This window comes from Doryrhamphus excisus, linkage group LG4 (assembly GCF_037039965.1).
Source record: "Doryrhamphus excisus strain RoL-2023G ecotype Guam linkage group LG4, RoL_Dexc_Guam_v1.1, whole genome shotgun sequence".
Classification (NCBI taxonomy): Eukaryota; Metazoa; Chordata; class Actinopteri; order Syngnathiformes; family Syngnathidae; genus Doryrhamphus; species Doryrhamphus excisus.
The window spans coordinates 9,116,805-9,137,442 of NC_136360.1; the positions used below are offsets into that span (position 1 = coordinate 9,116,805).

Genomic DNA, 20,638 nt, shown 5'->3' on the forward strand with positions numbered 1-20,638 from the left:
GTGCATTACCAAATAGTTTTTCAGAAATTATACACGCAGCTAATTTTGAACATTTCATAAAATTACAAAAAAATTGGGTTCATTTCATGGCTTCAATGAAATGGCTCCATTTGAAAAACTGTGTGCCAGATACAAATTTCAGATAAAATCTCTGAGTCTAAGTGGAACATGTCATGGAGGAAGTTGCACTACGTGACCTAAAGAACTGCAGACTTGTGCATTCTACCGTGTTATTACGATGTATTATGATGTACTTTTGCAGTGAGGAACTATAGGTCAGTTTTGCAAAGCTCATTGGAACTTGTGTAAAATCCGTAATTCATCTGATGATGTAGTACATCTGCTCCCCACAAGATACCTGACAACACAAATAGTCCACCAACTTGGGCAAAGTGTTCGTCCACTTAAGAGAAACAGATTGTGTTGTCATTGCACGCTTCCCAGAACCACTCACTGCTTGTTAACACATCTTACGGCCTGAAGCGTAAATGTGTCGCCAGCCCATAACGTCCATGAACAAGATGGAGCACCGAGGCAAGCAGGAGCCATAAGCGAGGTGGCGTTGGAGGAAGCAGAAGGAGCGTTAGGACGCGTATCTCCACCCTAAGCTGTCAGGCATGCAGCCGTTATGGCTTGTTCAGCTGCAAAGTCCAATCCGGGGCGCCCTAGAGAGCCATTATTCCTGGACTATCGATCGGGGCCTAAGGCCAGCGCAGCCCGGGCCCTCGGTCCCTGATCCTGTTCAGTAATAAGCGTACTCATGTCAAGGTGGTAATTATCATTGATCTGCAGCCCGGCGCCGTGATTCATACGAGTCTACTGGACTTGAGGCACCTAATCAGCACCTCTCATCATCACATGCTGGTTGTGATGGCGCAGCAGTGCCAGGCGAAGGAACAAAGGCCTGGAAAAACAGTTTTTTTTGTCGGACTTCTTTGTTAGTTTGCAAGATTACACATAATGTACTTGACTGATTACCACTAAAAAACATTTAATTGGCTGTTACTGAAAATAATTAACTCAAAATTAACGGTAGAAAAACGATTCTACAATGATTTTTATGACAGTTATAGTGATATAGCAATCCAATACTGTTTCAATGTACTTTTGTATACTGTATATATTTGTATACCTATCATAACCTTTCCGCAAATCCTGGAACTTTTGATGAAATTGCAGGTTGTTTTTCACAATTTTTTGAAAACATTCTTAGTACCTAAGGCATAATTGTCAATGACAAAATTCTGGGAATACACACAAAACATGTCCTGTATCTTTGAAGGTGTACAATATTCCTCTCATTGTGTCTCACTGTGTCTTCCTCTCACCAGACGGAGCCAAAACTCAAAGCCCAACTTTGTATCTTTCCTATATATCCTGAAATTCACAACACTTAAATGCTTACGTATATATTTCACATATATTTCTGTATATTTCACAAACATTCACATGGACACTCACACTTAAATGTTATACTTCCTGTAGGTGTAATAATGTCCCAATGTGTTTGTTGTGATATCTCCAAGCATCTGAAGGTGAGGGACACACATGAGGTGGAACTAGAGCGAGAGAGACGGTGTCAAAGCAGGCAATCCGTTTTCTTTTTGCGATCGCCGAAGCGGGACCGGTGTCACCTGCAGACCAAACCCCATTTCCTCTGATTAAGTCCTCTGAAATATTCCATTTGTCAGTGTCATGGCGGTGGCGGAGGCGGCGGCCGCGTTGCCGTGGTGAGCAACCAGCCGTGTCTGTTGGCTTGTGTCATTTTCCAATTTACATCAGACACCGACGACATCATCACCATCATCGTCACCATTGTGTCCCTAATGTCCCTAATGTCCCCTGCTCAACCCTTTGTTTTCATGTCTTTGTTGTTGCACTGTGTGTCCTTTTTGTGTGTTTCCTCCACCAAGGGACCTTGGATTATAATTTATCACGTTTGCCTTTTCTAATAGTTTTTAAAATGTTTAAAATTACCCTGCAAATAAAATAAAATTTACCAATACAATAAATATACACAAAACCATATACAATATGTTACAAGTATGATTATTATTATTCAAAAACTCAGAATAAACAAAATGAATAATAAACAAAACCGCAACTGTTTGCCTCCAAAAATGAGGTCTTGTTTTCATCCATCATTTAGTTTACTAGTGAAGAAAAATGACAAATTCCTGCAGGAAGAACCTCTTCAAGTTTGGTGCAGATCCATGCAGAAACCTTTCCAGGATTTTTTTGTCTGCACTTTGGTGTATTAATCAACAATTTCTTCAATTAATATTGAAATAAAATAAATGAATGAATAGCCACTGATACAAATTAGGATTGTTTTGCCTTGGCGGATGTCTGCACTCTTGTAGTCACTTAAAAGGGCCTTTTACACGATTGACAAACAATAACCAAGTTTACATGAGGAGTTATTCCTCTTTCCAAATGGAATCTTTCCGAAAACAATGGTATACATGGAAAGGAATATTCCAATCTTTTGTCTACACGCACCGCTATAATCAAACAGAATAGTCAATGGGGCATGTGCAGTAAAACATAAACATCAACATCACGTGATAAGTTTTTCTTCCACTTGTTGGAATAACTTCGTATTGTGAGTTTTTTTACCGTTCCAGTCTTGAAATTTAGTTTAGATCAAAAACAAACTTTCCACAGCAGTCCAGTGCTGAATGCTGGCGTCCATTTTTAAAACTAAAGAATGTATGGAGCTGCGTGTTACGTCACATCTGAGCATGCACTGAAAAAACACACCTGGGATACATTTAAATAGATCAAATTCAATCTTGCTAATATTTTATAATTAAATTTGGGACATGTTTTGTATAGATACATATTTTCTTTTTTTAAGAAAAACTGGACTTATGAATAAAATATAGAAGGGTTTAGAGTCTGCTCCACAGATGGCGGTAATGCACACCGAAAGCTGCTTGCCAACCGCCAATAAACAACAGAAGAAGAAGAACACACCCTGACACCTTTCCGTTTGAGTGGGAACGAGATACCTTAATCATTTTTGGGAAAGGAATATTCCACCCCTGTGAATCCGATTATATGTTCATTCAGATTGGCACTTTTCTTTCGGAATGAGGATAAATTCTTTCCGTTTGGGCAAATAAACCAAGTGCAAGCGGAATATTTGGGCCCATGTATACGTGGCTAGTTTTCGCCACTAGTTTTACGACTACAGCATTTTTGTAGCTTGAAAAATATTTAATTGTCTCGGTGTAAAGACTAAAACAAAAAAAATTAGAATATGTACTTTTGTAGCATTTACTACCATTACTACCCGCATTAAATGCATGAGATTGTAAATCTGCATATTTGCTAGTGGCGTTTACAATTTTTTTGCCAGTTCATGTTCAACTGGAGGCTCTCACTCCCTACAGAAATGTTGAGAAGTTCTCTTCAAGTTCAGGCCAATCATACAAAGTGCCAAACTCACTCAGGCCTCCAAAGTGTCTTTTGGAGGAGCAAAGAGCGTCGGCATGGTTCAGGGAGGATAGAAATTTCAATCTCTGCTTCTATCATTTCCACTCATCATTGCAAACCATTCGCAGGCGTTTCTCTCCAGTCCCCAGAGAGACAGACGGTTCTGAAAAGGAGGGCACGAAGCACTCTGTGCCCAACTTCTGTGAGAGCGGGAGGGGGAAAAAAAAGGGCTGTGGGTTGTACATTATTAGGGCTGTGTTATAAAGAGAGAGCTCCTGTGACAGGTAGCGGGCGGTCTGCCTTGATGACTCAACTCAATCACCTGTGACAGTTTTGATTTGATGTCACTCGCCGGGTCGCTCTATTTGTTTGAGCAGTTAAGGGGTAATTGTGTGACATCTACAAGCGGGAAGACGTGCTTTGGCGGCCCACCCGCTGAACCGAGGGGACGAGACGAGGCGGCACGGCCATAATAAATGAGGGCTATTTCCCCGCAGCGTTCACACAGTATGTCTGTGTGTGTGTTGCTGATGGGGGTGTAGGAGGGCGGAGGGAGGAGGGGGGGGGGGCTGCGAGCTACTCTACCCTGAGGGAATTCAACTGTGAGATGCACATCGAGGTCGCCTGCACCCACACTTATCACCTTCTCCGCTATCAGCACAATTGTTTCTGTGTGTCTGTTTTTTTCTACACTCAAAGATGAAGTGAACGCATCACTCGGATGAACTCGGGGAGCTCGGGGAAAAGGATGCAATACGTTGGTTTTAGCAGTCATCGAGTTGTGTGGCCAAAAACAAGCTTAAAAAAAGCTTGCAAGTAAAAAATCAATACTAATAAAAGTAGAATCTTGTACAACATAAAAAATACATTTTTAAATTAACTTTATGGAAACATACATTATGAAATTTTGAGACAACAGGAAAATATAGCACAACCAAAGGGTCGGCCATATTTGTGGGGTGTCGGCCATGTTTTTTTGCAGGCCATGGTTTGTTAAAGGGTATAAATGTATTGACTTTGACTATTCATTCAATTATAAGATTGTGTGTCACATAGTGTAAATCGTGTGTGTCCAAAATGTGGCCCAAGAGCCATTTTCGGACAGCAGCTAAGACTGTATTCATTGGCCTTCAGCACATATTTTTTGTAGGGAATTGCACGTGATGCTCAATATTGTTGCTCCAAAAAAGAGAGGATGGCAATATAGTGCTAACCTTTTCCCCAATTTCCAACTAAATGCATCACTGCTACACATTTGTGTCATGGAGTGCTGAATCAATAAACCTTCCTCCCTCCCCTTCATCAAAGCCATCAAATTTTTGCCACTTTTCTCCTATATGGCTTGTTGAGGTTATCGAGACAGCGGCTCAGGGCCTTTTAAAGTGTTTCTCTTTCTTCGCTGACACAGAAGTAGGCCATAGTGGAGAATGAGCAACACAATTGGAGGGCATCCTGTCGCTTTAAGAGGGGGACCCTTCTAATCTTTGCCGATCCACTCAGGCCTTGGGTTTATACATTTCCTGCAATCGCAAAGCTGTCTTGATTTTGAGTGTGTGTGTATTTGTGAAAAAAGTGAGGTAGTGGCAAGAGGTACTATGGGAGGTGTGTGTTGAGTGAGGGGTGGTGGTGGTTTGTTTGTGCTGTCCTTTAGAAAAAGAGCTTATGGGTTGAGCAGAAGAAACGCGGGGAGCTAATGTGAAGATTTAGGACTTTCTTGGAGGCTTGGCCCCGTCTAAGCTCTGTTTGCTTGAGCCGTTTGTGGGGTCCTGCTCACACTAAACCCAGATTAATATTCCCCCCATATCCAAGCGGCCCAGACACCGGCACCAGGCCTCGCTGTCCTCCGTGCACACACACACACACTTACTTCACCCCCCCGCTCTTCACTGCCTGCCTTTTCTGGCCGTGATCGTCTCCCTTCCCCTAATCCAGGTCCGCTGCCTCTCATCTTGCTCTTTATCTGCTCTAAGTAAGCACCTTTCTCATGGCTTCTTTCCATGAGGGGGAGCAGTGGGAAGAGCATAAATATGTTTCTACAGCCCCCCCCCCATCCCTCCATTGCCCCCTCCTTGCTCACTGACCTCTTTGGGGTGTTATTATCAGAGTGATGGCCACAATGGTTTCATCAACAAAACCCTTCAAAATTGAATATGGTGAGAGTTCAAATTGAGTTTAAAAAAGTTAAATCTCGTTTTAATGAAGTCAATTTTAAGTAAAAAATAATTCTGAAATGTTTGAAAAATGTGTCTATAGCATTTCTGTTTACATGTTGTTCATTGTCTCAAGTGAAGCTGGTAGAATAATATTATAATACCAGGGGTGTCACAGGATACCCACCTCACAACATGAGTCCAGAAGAACGGCACCAGCTGAGATTTTAACATTCATTTGAAGAAAAGTGCAGTGAAAAAATACGATTGGATAGAAAAACTGTTTTAACTGAGTGAAAAAACAATGCAGGTGCGTTTTTAAATATTTATTGAGACACAATTGACCCTCAAAGATATTGTCGACATTTTTGAGACCAAATAAACCACTGCTATGACACTGCCAAAAATTTTTCACGCCCCCTCAATTTGAGATACTATTGAGAAACTGATATCCATTTATGTATCTGTACTACAGACTGAGCTCCAAACTAAAAATGCAACAAAATGGAGAGCTGTGAAGCATCCAAGCATATTCATGAGGAGTCAAATTGCATGTTGAGTCTGATAAATATGTACTGTACATGTTGGCAGGTCTGCAGAAACTTTGAAAGTAAACCTTGCCTCTCACGCCCCCCCCTTGACAGTTCCACAGATTCCACATGCTACCAACAAAACAATAGGACAGACAGAAGCAGTGGATACCAGCTGTCAACTTACACCCGACAACATTGCTACAAACATTCAACTAACTGTTTTGTGTATGTGTATATTGCATGTTTCAGTACAACATTATTCTCTTCCTTACCTTGTAGACGGAAGTAGCACTAGTTCCAATCAATAGGCTATGTGAAATCAATGCACCTAGCAAAAAAAGTTTCAGTCATGTTTTAAATGATCAAAATACGGCAAGATAGTATAAGTATTGCATTGTTATCATCAATGTATATAAAACAATATGTCATTAGAGGGTTTTTTTATAGGACTACGTAGTGAAAATACATGTGTCACAATAATGTGCATTGTTAGCTAGCTCATATTAACTTGTTTTCTGGTGTTATAATGCACAGAAAAGGGAAAGAAATAGGCGTTCATGTTTCACATAAGGATTGGGAAAGATGGGATCAAAAAAAGTGCAGTTCTTTAAATGTACAGGTCTCAGACTGTATCGGTAAAAAAGTACGCATTATGACCGTGGTACGTTTTTGGCTGCTGCTGCTTTTCAAGTTTCCAAAACTGGAGTTGCACAAAAATTCTCTTCCTCCTCTCTTATTTTCTTGCTTTGCTCTCTCCTTGTTTATTTTTTCCCATCTGGATCAAGAGCAAGTGAAGAAGAATAACAAATGCAGTTTGAGTCGAGAGAGAGAGCGAGTGAGTGAGAGAGAAAAGGGGATGAATTTGGCGTGCTAAACAGGCGGGCTAAACCCATTACCTAAGTGTTCTTTATCTTCCCGTATGCTTTTGTTGTTTAATCAGCTTTGTATCTCTCCAAATCCTGGATTGAGATAACAAACAAATGGATGAGCTCATGCAGAAGAAAGCCTTTCTGCTGGCATCTTAAAAAGGCCATTCCTGGTACTGCATCATGATCACAGTACTAAACAGAAGTGGGTCAGTTTTTTTTTTTTTTGTTTTTTTTTTAGTCCATTTTTGGCCCGGACCATTCTGCAGCTCACCTAAAATCACCCCTCATGTCTGCCTGCGGAGGGCCAATGGACCAGCAGCGAGAGAGATGGAGGATGAAAGAGGGAAGCTAGAGCTGGTAGATTTGCAAACATCAGCCACAACTTCTTCTACATAAGAAAAGAAGGATCCAGATTATCTCTCAGCAGAGGAGACTTCAGTGCCAGTGCCAGTGCCAGTGCGCTTGCACAACAGCCACACTCGTTATCAGATTTACTTCTCATTTGGTCTACTGCTGCTGCGGCCTTCTATTAAAAAAAAAAAAAAAAAGTCAACTTCGGCTGCATTCACAATTACCAGGTTTGGCATGCTAGTGTATATTTTCCTAGTACCGCTAGTTTGATCAAGTGTGAACACAAACACATGCGCAAATGTGGACCAAAACTGCTGATGACATTGTAGTACTCATAAGCCCATGCCTAACCATGACTTTGATTCCATATTGAAGAGAGAAGGGCAGGGTTTTTCGAACTGAATGTAATAATTACAACAGTCCCTCTTATTGCAAATGTTGATCTGAATCAGAGGAAAATGTTAACATCAAGCTGGCAGGAGGTTTAGGAAAGGGAGTGAGCCATGTGTCAAAAATGAACATGGTGATGGGTGTATGAATCACTTCCTTCAAAACAAAATCATCATATCATAACCTCACTGCCAACACATGCCATGAAAAATACCTTGCAGGGCATGTTGAAAGCATTTCAAGAAAAAGACTAACACAGCCATGTTGCGAGCACATGCTAAGCTCATAACCTAAAAAAATCATTGAAATCATATGACAAAATGACCAGCCTTTCTCAGCTATGAAAGGTTGCCCAAGTCTTAAAGAAGGAGTCATATCCTCTGGAAGTTTCAGAGTGATATATGTTTATTGCATCACAAAATAGTGATATAGTTGTAAACATTCACTATACTAGTGAATAGATGTGCCATGATAAAAAAAAACAACAATGTGATCCCTAAGAGAACTGAGGGCCGTACCAGCAAAGCGGACATTGTGGAGTAGAATACGTTATAACGATGACCAATGAGTGGTAGTGGTTTCCGTTATCCATATGCAACTAAGGACAAGATAGTACCCCATAGTCCTTACTTGTGCCAGTGAAAAAGCCACTTGGATTACTAGTCGGAGTAGAAACTGTGCCGTGTAAAAGGGGCAAGACTGTCCTTTGGGGGATGGGGCACAGGGTGTTGAGGAGAGTTGCTGAACCTCATCCCATCACCCGCAGCTTCCAGGCGGGGAAGGAAGCAGGGAGAAGTGCCTTATCACCGAGTTTCATTAACTTGACCACATGCACCAAAAGCTGGCGTATTAGACTTAATCAAAGTGACACCGACACACTCGCTGCTCACCTGGGAAGCTCATCCCGCAGCCTGCTGGCTCTCATGCAGTCTACACTTTTACACTACATGCATGTTTTTTTTTTAATTTCCTCTCTCTCCCCCTCACACACACATACACACTTCATTCACAGTGTTCCAATTAAGTGCGTAAAGTCTATTTGATGTGAAGGAAGTTTATTACGGTAAGCTAAACGTTCTCCTCAATGTGATTTAAACATCAAATGGAAACTCCAAGTGCCTTATTAGTCACACTCTAAGTTATTAGACTCAAATCTAAATGACAGAAATTCAATTTAAAGTCAAATATTGTGAAATACTTTCTCAGTGGACATTTCATTAGGTACAAGATACATATTGTATAAATATACATCTGACTGCTGTGCCCCGCCCCGCTTTTACTCATGTTTTAACTGTGTATTAACCAATGAATGTTGTATTTTGGTGTCTCTTCTATTCTGTTTACTTGCTTTATTCAACTCCATTCTTCTGTAAAGTGTCTTTGAGTATTTTGAAAAGCGCTATACAAATAAAATGTATTATTATTATTATTATCCATCTTTTTCTATGCCGCTTATCATCACTATAGGTCGCGGGTATATGAGAAATTTTTTTTTACTTCAAATACACGGACAATGTAAACACATTGAGTGACATTTATTTACAAAATAAATTTAAAATTGATTCTTAGAATTATTAGTTACACAATCTAATAAAATATTAAATAAAATCACAAATAAATTAATCATAATTTAAGGGAAAATTATATTTTGAAAATAATTTGGGATGTGATAGAATGAGATGGTGCTAGGTCCAACCTTCCCTATAGACAGCAAGCTATACAGTACTTCTGATACACTTTACACTACATTTTGAGAAGTTAGGAATTACGGCGCGATTAGCTTAATACACCCCATGGAGGAAGAGTGGCGCATCAAATGTGACAGAGAGTAAAAATCCATTTCTGTGGACAAGAATTACTCACGCAAAGGAGTAAAATGGGGGGTTTAAATGTGTACAGTAGGAGGACTGCATGTGTTTAAGCTGCCTGCAAAGTCTCCCGCTGGCGGCATTACAGCGCCTGTGCACCTGTCAGACAACACTAGATGACGAGGCGACGCACCTTCATCAAAAGCGGCCTAGCAGATATTAGACAACCTTCAAAAACATTAGCGACAGTCAGCCTCCATTTGCTTGCTTGGAAAAAAATGTTATTATATTTAAGATTATTTTGAATGTGCAATCGCATACAGTGGGACAGGTGGGCATCCAATGAGAGGTCTAAGGGTGTGTGCAGAGGGTATCTGGAGGTGTCCACCGAGCACGGTTTCATGTCAGCAGATCAATCTTCATCTGACACTTCATTTAGACTGCATTGATGTGGAATTAGTGTTCATTACAGATATTGGCAGGGCCTGAAAGTGCTACGGTGCTGCTGAATAGAGCAGATAAGGCTCTTTTTTTTTTAGCCCCGTATTAGAATTTTTGCCCACCTCTGTCATTCAACCCCGTCATCAGTATTGCTAATCAACTAAAAGATGGTGTAAGGGTTTTCTCCCCTTCTCTCTATACGGTCCACAGGATTGTATCAAAGCCTTTTCAAAGGGTAGAACCCCATTGACTTAATATTTTCAATATATTTTTTAAATCTGCTGCTGGTTGAATGGCTAATATCACATGGTTAGCCTAACTGCCTCCAGGTCTAATCCAAATGAGTGACTGACTCCATTTGGACCACTATTAGAAGGTTTTAGTAACGTTCATTGTAGAAATCAAGTCAAATGATTTAAGAAAAAACATAAAGAACTTGACTGCATCACAGTGTCTCCATCTGCAGCCGATATGAGCCCTTTTTGGGTGAGGAACTATGTTTGGAAAGTTACTTGATGGCCTTTCAGAGCAGAGAAAATGTAATGTTCCATCCACTAAACGGAACAATAGTCATTTCAACAAGCCATGCCAATATATTTATTTATGTAAGCTAACTCTGAAATTTCTCACAAACCTCAACATGCTTTAAAAAGTTACAAAATTTGACACAAAAATGTTTGAAATTGTAATTTGAGAAAAAATATTTGAGGGTGCATGGGTAGGACTTAGCAACTAATTGATCATAGGTTTTTAACCATTTGTCTAATGATTATGAGACTGAGAGGATATCTGTATTACATATATGCAAGCATGTCTTTTAAAGTATTTTAACTGCAACCCATAGGGGGCGCCACAAATATCATTTACCCCAAGGGGTATCATTTTTCACAACTGTATAATGATGACAATAAAGAAGAAGTCACCCCCTCTTTGTGTCTTTCCACAATCACCCAAAGGTGTTTTATTGTGGGGTTGGGAGTCAGGTCAGCACTCCCTCTTGCCCTCCACCACCTCGACTGAGTTCATGGCGAGGGCCCCCCGGCGAATCCCTAACTGACCAAGCGGCTGAGAGGCACAAAGATACCCCCTTAAGGAGCTTTGCTTTCTGCAGGAAACTTAATCTTCTTTTTAAACGCCATGCCGAGGCTCCTCACAAGCCACCCGAATGAAGCCAGGGAGGGGGCCGCGGAGTATCTCTGAGTCCACATGGCAGCCCGGCCCAAATCTGAATATGCGAGGCGATGCGCAGCTGAGGCGCTCTGATGCCAGCGCAGGGAATTAAACCTGCGACAGGCTACAGCAAATACACCACCTCGTCCTGCAGACGTTCAGCCTCTGCGCTCAAGCATGATGGCCTGTGAATGACTGACATGACAACACAGACAACTATTGAAGGGAATGTTATGCCCAATATTTCAATTCACGCGGATGATGAGTTACTGTGGACTGTGCTTTGTCAACCAGTACTGAGATGATTCAACACCATTAAAGACAAAACCTAATACGTTTTTTTATATGCATTTCAGCCATATGTAATTTGTCAATGCTAGATACACATTCCCAATCAAATTCACTTTTGTTATGTTCAGGATTATAGTGTATGATACAGTGATTATCTACATGACTGATTTCTGCCAAAGGGGAAATACATCAGCCGAGGAAGAACCCTTTTGATTTTGGTGAGCACCCCCCCCCCCAAAAAAAAAAAAAAGTTGAAAGTTGAAATAGCCAAGTTCGCCATTGGTAGAAAAATACAGGCATATACTCTAGCTAGTTAGTAGTATATTTATGAAAACGGTAGTTTGCATGTCTATCTATATATCTATTAAGTACAAAGCCCTGCATTCAACAACAAATTCCTTTTTTCAAGAATAAATCATAATAAATCTTTGTAATTGCATACACATTGCTCTATTACTGCAACATATAATCCTGAAAAATGGAAAGAAATATGCTTAACTTGACATCCTTTTAATGTGTTAACCTCACTGCTTTGCATTCACAGGCAGGTAACATAAGACAGGTTACGTCTTAATAAAGTCCCCATCAGGTAACAGCTTGATGTAGTGTATTCTATAGCTTGAAATGACTCCCTCATGTGTATTCTGCCTTGTGGCCAAAGGGCACAGCAACTAAATGTGAACCCTGACAGGAATGTGTCAAAAATCTTTACGGTGTTTTATTTGGAAGGAGGTGTGACAGATTACCCGAGAAAGGGGTGGATTCCTCAGCGGTGGCGCTCTTAACCCGAAACACTTTGGGACCCGTGCATGGACATGCTTCTTTAGCAGCCTGTCAGCAGACTATTCCCCAAAGCAAACACGGCCAAGGCTTTTTATGGGCCTTCATAAACTCCTTGAAAAGGACTTTAGAGTGCTGAGGAGGCCCTAAGAAAACAAGATGTGTGCAAGGCAAACAGACCTTACAAAGCCTGTGGACATGGTGTCTTTAGTGGGCCTAACAGGGGTTACGGTGTTTCACTTGTAGGCGCTGAAAGGAAAGGCACATTTTATCTCAGCGGGTCCACAACACATGTGGAGCAGTGCTGTATTTCATGCTGGGGCTATACTCCAGGAGAAAAGATAGATGAACTGCTTGTTAAACCACTTTTCTATTTTTAATATTAACGTTAAAACTCCCCTTATAGCTACTTGTGGTGTGGAGTATCTCACATTTCAGCTACCATTTAGTACAATATCAGGGACACTTCCATGGAAAGTAAAATTATATATACTTTAGCGTTGTCTGTGTACAACTTGTATAGCAGTAGAGATTGACTATCCATTGTTACTGTCTAGAAAGCTGGCAAGTGAGTAGCAGTAAAGTCAGTATAGTGATACTGTGCAAAGTATAGGATCACATTCAGTGTTCTGTAAGGGTAAGGCACAGTCTGGCTCTTTCAAGAGACCAAAGCATTTTGACCTCAGTGTGTGGGGGCAAACTTGAGGGAGAATTTATTTCCAGGTGGTGCTATGGTGAGCATTCAGGGTGGCAACGCTGGGTGAATGGGGTTAAATGAAAACTTGATTTACAAATGAACCCTAATGAGTGACTTCCTCTTGTGTTTGGTGGGAGGGCGGGAGGGGGTTGTGGGGGAGTAAGAGGGATCAGCAATGCCCAATTTGCCAAATTGAAAAAAGTCAAAAGCCACATGGATCATCCATTTATTCATCATCTGCCCAGCAATCTTAATTGGAATTCAATTTAGGCGACGTTCTCTTTCAAATGACCCGACTTAGATACACTTGTCACATGATCAAATGTGAAAGTATTGCCGGGTAGTGAAAAGGTCTGGGAAATAATTTGCTTCCTTATTTTTTTTTTTTTACTCCCCCTTTTGCTCCCCCACAACCCTCAAACCTCACACCAACCATCCTCCCCTCTCACACACTTTTTTCGTCGGTTGCTTTCATGTCATTGAGATGAATGGTTAATAAGGCAGAGCGTTAAGAGGATTATGATGTGGTAGGGCTATGGTGCTGCTGCTGGACAGGGGGAGGGGGGAGTCAGAGCATCTAAGGCGGAGAGATACGTGTGTGGGGGGGGGGTGTACAATACTGGGCCGAGCATCCTCCTCACTGTCAAGACTCATTTAGTCAGAACTAAGCACTCCAATAGGCAATATCTTCTCTGTGTGTGTGTGTTACTTTAAAGACTCACCATCTCTTTTTTCTGCTTTAATAAAGACCCTCAAAGTTGACCAATAGGAGGTGTTTCAGGTAGCAGAACACCAATGAGAAGGCTGCAAGAAATCTCCATCTGTAAAGAAAGAAAAAAAAGTTGAAGATTCAAATATTAGTTGCATGGAGACTTTTGGACTATAGAAAGAATTTAAGAAGGGAGGGGGGAATTTTTGTGAAGTAAAGGTAGAACAATTTAGAGATCAAACCATCATCATGTTAATCATGATGTTTAAACTAAAATTGAAGGATACAGGAGGGGGGCACTTTGATATTTGTATCAAAGTATGTATTTAAAATATAACCTGTACAGTTATCCGTTTTATGATGTATTTAACTCTATTACTTCACCTGAATGGATCTCATCAAGTGCCCAAGCAACAGTGAGGAAGGCAAGTGAACGCAACACGCCTTGTGTCCCCTGATGCCTCCTCAAGAGTGGGATACTTTTCCTGAGCCCACTTTAAGAAATCTGCATGCTACTTCTCTCTCCCCTCCCTCCCATCCTTACAACATATAGTGTCGACCCCCCCAATCTCTCCTCTACTCCCAAACACAACCTCCCACCCCACCCAGCGACTGGCAGCGCCCAGCAGCAGGCGTCTTAAAGGCATCTTTAATTCAGCCAACTTTGAAGTGGCACTCCGGCAAATGCACTCAATCAATTATAAATGAAATAATCTGCTTATAATATTAGAGATTTTTCAAGTCGAAGAAATAGCGGGAGATTAGGGCGCCCAAATCAGTTTTAGCGGTATCTAAAGTGACAGCAGGAGAATCATTGGAAGGAGCGGCTAGAAACTTAAAATGATTATGTAGATCTGTGTCAACTGGCGAATGTTTCTGCAAATCCCTCCGCTGCATCGAGCGCGACGAGGGAAACAGATTATTCCTGGCCTTATTTAAAGGGTTGCACTTCTTAAGTGGCTTTTAAAGAGGGCGAAACGTTTATATATATTTGCACTTATATTTACAGACACTCCCTCAAAACCGCCGCCGTCGCCATCTCTCAGCCTTCAGGGTCAGCATGCAACATGAGCCTCCCTTTTGTGTTGAGACTAAAGCTGTTGTTCGCTAATTCGATGAAGAAAATTGCACTTGGATGAAAATACACAGACTTTATGCACGTTTGTGTGAGATTAGAAGAAGCTGACTGCTTTTCATAGCGCCTCAGGTACACCTTTTATAGCTATTTTGATTCATGCATACAATGCCCTATCTCTCCAGTTTACCAGAGTTGGGATGGTTATTTCCTGTAATACAGTGCTACGGGGACAGACATTAAAAAACATTATATTAACTGTACATGTTGGCAATTTAACCATCTTAACTGTCAAGTCAGTATATAATAAAACTAAAATAAACTACTCACTATTGACCTGTCAAACACAAAAGGGAGAGGAAACCAAAATAAATCATGCTGGTTATTGGCAATTATGCTTTAGATACATTAGCATATGGTTGATAAAAAATTATTTCCTTATGTACCTGATATTTAATTATATTGCTCACATAGCGCTGAGCTACGGTTCTAGAGTTATCACATTCTTCCTTGTTGCCATCATTAGTACTCTTATGTGGTCAAAAAACCAAAGGCACTTCCAGAGGTATATTTCCCCCCCAAAATCTGAATTCTACCACCTGAGGGGCATTCAAGTTCCACTTCATTTCATAAAATACTGCACAAATTGCACTGAAGTTTGTATCCAGAGTATTTGCTATCCTCAACTATCATTACTCACAAAGCTGGAAATTATGACCCAGTGCACATTTCTATCACGCTGGGGCTCATTCATCTTTGATTACACCTTTCAGATGATATAAATTAGGCCTATTCCACACTGTTAGACTTGATGGATTACCGGGACCCATAGGAAACGCACTGATCAATATCATGGATTAGCTTCATGAGTTTCGAGGCTATGCGATGGCGTTCGTCAAGGTTTGTTTGTGCAATGCTGTCGAGCACTAATAAAAGAACTCTTAACTTTATGGCGTAGCATTGCTTAAACTTCCATAAAAGTAATGGTGAACATGTTTGTGTCCAGGAAGTGGTGTCATTATGGCCAAACAAGGGATGCTTTTTTTCTTTTTTGCAAGTCAGTGTAATTTCACAATTACTTTGAAGGTGTTACTTTACCATCAAATTCCTGCATATTACTGCTTGAAAACAGGGTGTGTTACAGTACAGCCCTAGCTTAAAAAAAAAAAATTATGCTAAGTTAATTGGCAACTCCAAATTGTCCATAGGTATGAATGTGAGTATGAATGGTTGTTTGTCTATATGTGACCTGTGATTGGCTGGCGACCAGTCCAAGGAGGACAGCTGGGATAGGCTCCAGCATGCCCACGACCCTCATGAGGATAAGCGGTATAGAAAATGGATCGACGGATCCTGGGCTGTGGGATCCAAGTGGCCGTAGTGGCAGACTTTGGTTACTCCTGGTATAAATAAATGACTGACAAACTGATCAATGAATAGACCGTATATCAACTTTGTAGGGGCCCTATTGTGCTTTTTGCATTTTTCTGACCTTTAAATGTTGTTACAATGTTGTATGTACTCTTGCGTTAAACAATGTCAAAGTGTCAGATAATGATCGGTGAAAGAAGTTCGCTTTTACAGAGTTTTTCTAACACCGAGTTCTACTGACATCAATGCGATCCAGACTTGCTTACATGGGATGCAAATTGGCTGCTCAATACGATGCCCCAAAAATGAGCATAATAGGTCCTCTTTAACACATACATGAGAACGTTAGTTACACTGATAACAAACCTTTCATCATTAAGTACAATGTGTAACTTGTCATTGGGAAAGAAACCATATTTGGTACTCAAAGATAAACAATATGTCATACACCTCTCAAAAAGGAAATAAAGAAGAACCATATGATTTCTCCAAGCCAATGAGCAAAGAGAAGTACTGATATTAATGAAGAATGTTAGCATGTTGGCCATAGTGTCAGTCAGAGAATTGAACCTAGATAATCCAAATCTCTGCTGTGGAGTTTGCATGCTCTCCCCGTGCTTGTGTGGGTTTCAGCCAAGCCCTGCGTTTTTCTCCCACATTCCACAAACATGCATGTTAGGTTAATTGACGATTGAGTGTTGCTTGTCTCTATGTGCCATGTGATTGACTGGTGACGTGTCCAGGGTGTACTCCGTCTCCTGTCATACGTCAGCTGTGATAGGCTCCAGCATACACCTGTGACACTAGTGTGGATTAAGCAGCATATATAAGATTGATGGATGGATAAATAAACACAAGTTTATAGGTTTTTTTTATTGTCATCTTTTTTGAAGTATTATTTGCATCACTTTGTACCTTATTGTAGTGATATTTACAGTGGGGGGGCCCGCCATATAGGCCTGTGAGAATGTGACAATAATTAATATATTATGTGTGTTTTTAGTGCCACCATTTTTAGTGGCACCATTTTCCCTTGGTTATAATTAGAGCAATGACAAAAAATGTTAACTAAATTTGCATTTAAAGTACAATTAACAGACTAATTTGCTATAAAAGATGACAAGATGTTGCAGGAGTATTAAATGTAGTGGTGGTGACAAGGAACACGCTGTAGCATCTATCAAGCTTAATGAAAATGCTCAATACGGACAATTGAGGGGGGGTCAAATGAATACGCTTTTAAAAATCAATCTCACCAATTACTGTCCATCTCAGTGTCACGCTCGTCTCGGCACACACCCAAAAAAGAAAGAGAAAGGGGGCAGATGCTGAGGAGGCGTGTGAAGAGTGACAACTTCATGTTTGGGTAATTATCACCACTTGTGCCCCTGAAGTGAGGGGGGCCTCTTAATAGCCTCATTGTCGTTGTTAAACAGTTTACACTGCTGATTGATGATGAAAAGGGAACATGTACACACACACATACACATACCTCTCGTGGGACTGGGACATAATGTGTGTGTGTGTGCGTGCATCCCCCCATGACCCCTGCCAGCTGGGCAGGCTAAACACAACACACACACTCACTGGATTGTGAGGACTATACCACAGGAGGCCGGCTATCAATACATTATTCATAACCATCTGATGGGACGGCTCTCAGGTGCACACACACACACAACGTGAAAGTGGCCACTCAATCATATCAGTGACAAGGCTGAGTGAGAAGTCCCCATGCATCCTTTTCCTGCACTGTCATCAGCTTCTATGACACTCCCCTGTGGGTTAGCATCTCATTCATATTCATGCTAAAGTGGGATCCAAATGTACTATTATTAGGCAGTATGTAAATATGAAATACATTCATGTATTTTAATATTGTTAACTGAATTTCCAAATATATTTTTATGTATTTTATCATTATTTCTGATCATTTTCTGATATTTTAATAAATGAATAACCTTTTACTTTTTTTCCATTTTGTCCCCAATGACAACTGCATATAATAAAATCACATTATATTGTGCAGATAAAGCATCAGTGACCCAGTAAAAGCTGACCCAAAGTGTTGAAACCATGACTTCATTGCAACACCATCACTCAAACACTCACCCTGCCCACACTGTGTATTTTTGGCTTCCATGCTCATGTTACAGCTCAGCAGGCAGCTAATCAGCACTCATTAGGAGCAGATAAATACTGCATAACTCAACTACATTGTCTCTATTGGAGCAGATGTCAATGTCCCCCACCCCAGTCAAAACAAATCATCCAATAAGAATTCATCAGTCGCCTGCATAAAATTGGTAACTGTGAAGGCAATGTGTTTAAATAATATGTAGACATTACAAACTGTTAAGTTAACCACTGTATGAAACTGAAATAAAGAAAACTACTAATTGCAGAACGGTATTGGTGGAATTTGACGTTTTGTAATTGCCATAAAAAGCCAAAGAAAAAGCAAAACACATTTGCAAATGTCACTTTGAAATCCAAGCATATTTTTGGTTCATGTTGAACACCACATTGTATGACATTTGACGTGTGTCACATTGAAGGTTGTATGTTTAAATGATTAAGCTGTTGTGTTTCTTGGCAACCTGACATCGCCAACTAGTGGCTTGGCATGTATATTACAGCTTTTTTTGCAGCATTTTTTTTCATAACTACATGAATATTTTCAAGAACAGGTGTCTTAGCTTCTGACATGCAGATGTCACAATGCTTGACCTCATGGCCTAATGCTGGATGTGGCTCTGCTCTGGAGGTGGGTCAAAGCCATCTAAGAAGGCTTTCTGCAGAATACAGCCTAAAAACCAGATTATAAAGCAACAATAAAACAATCCTCTATGCTCATTTCATAAAACACTATGAATAAAGCTTATGGGTGCGTATGTGCAAGCAAAAGTATGCTTTTGCTTTAATACTGCTCATTGATCAGATATCAGCGGCCATTATTATGATGAATGATGGCCTTTAAAGAAAAGAAGAGCACAACTCCTCTTTAAGCTCCACAGATGAGCCTCAATTCTCTGAACGTTTGAATCCAGATGACCCGCAGATACTTTAGAGTGCGGCTGAGCAGATTTGAAAACAAAAGACAGATGTCGAGAAGTACATATAGCACTATTGAGCGCACACACATCTTACTTTAATGGAGGAAAAGACTTGAAGCTGTTTCTAAGTGCTCCCAAATCTGATAAAATAGACGGAGAAAAATCAACTTCTCCGTGTAAGAGTGCGCCGCTTTGCGCAGCTCATATGGACCAGAGAGGATTACCCCTGCATGGGAGCCTGGCTTTGGGAGGACTATGAAGACGAGAATATGGACTTTATAGGATCATGGCAGTCAAAGAGTGGATGGGGGACATTGTGCGCGACGTGCAAGTGTTCTTAGAGGGAAATATTCTACTCTTTAATACTTGTCACACACTCACACTGAAGCTGTTCTAAAAAAAAAAACATTATGTAGCTTGTTTGCTTAGAGATTATGGGGAGTTCACTACACACACTTGCACTATATAATGAAATAATAATGTATACATTATTATCTCATTATACATTATAAGCGGTAGAAAATGAATGAATAAATGAATATTAGAAAGATGACTGAACTGCTATTTTACACTTAAGATTGGGAAAAATGCTAAAAATTAAAATGGTGAAGCAAAACCAAAGCGACTTGTTTGAATGTATGTATTCATATTATCACTGTCTTTTATGCATGCATGTACATAATAAATATATACAGTAAATAACTTGGAATTATCCCTCTCAATGGGCAATAATACAGGAATATTGCACTTTTTAAAAAAATTCCATTGAAATCCATTGTAAAATATCCCAATCATAATGACACCTCTAACTTTGTGATGTGTTCTTGACGGCTGACAATGCTGTAGGTTTCTGAAGCCCCCTTCCCTGGGTGATGGTTAATTACTCAGGGATAAATCCATTGGCAATTTCTCTGAACGCTCCAGTGGCATCCCCTCCCTTCTCTTCCACTCGACCACTTCCTCCTTTTCCTCCTTCTAAGCTCATGTAATGAATGACTAATCACTCATTCCCTCATGAGCATCCCCAGCCTGCTATCTCTTAATTACCCCCTTCCAGGGGGCGTCCACACACACCAGCAGGGGGCACTGTGCTGGGTGGGGGGAGGTGGGGTGACAAATTGCATTCCAGCAAAACTCCATTTGTACCCTTGATGTATAAGTTCTTTAAAATCTTAGGAGGACAGGTCATAAATTATAATCTGAGACTTGTTGAACCAGAGCAAACCAATCTCTGCTGGACTCTTTGGGACCCAAATGGTCCTCCAGTGACACATTTACAGGCAGTAGCAGGAAAATGATGTTTCAGATGCAACACTTGGGATTTGGAGCCAGCTGCCACACTGGCAAAGGATAAAAATTGGAATTGGCAGCCAACATGAAACAGGGTCACTGGATTTGCTCGTCATATGTGGAACGTGATGGCTCTAGAAGATATTTACGTGTTGCTTTCACAATTAGCGTCTAGTCTTTGCCAGAGTTCCTTCTTAAATGTTGGCCAAAAAGTGA

The 20,638-nt window shown here is 40.6% G+C and overlaps 1 long non-coding RNA gene across 1 annotated transcript in view; it reads right to left on the minus strand.

Moving 5' to 3' along the window:
- Positions 1–20,638, minus strand: part of LOC131129238 (uncharacterized) — a 32,859-nt gene that overhangs the window by 8,448 nt on the left and 3,773 nt on the right. The window contains exon 4 of the long non-coding RNA XR_013627267.1: positions 13,644–13,742. This is a non-coding gene — a long non-coding RNA (uncharacterized LOC131129238). The remainder of the gene's footprint in view (positions 1–13,643; positions 13,743–20,638) is intronic.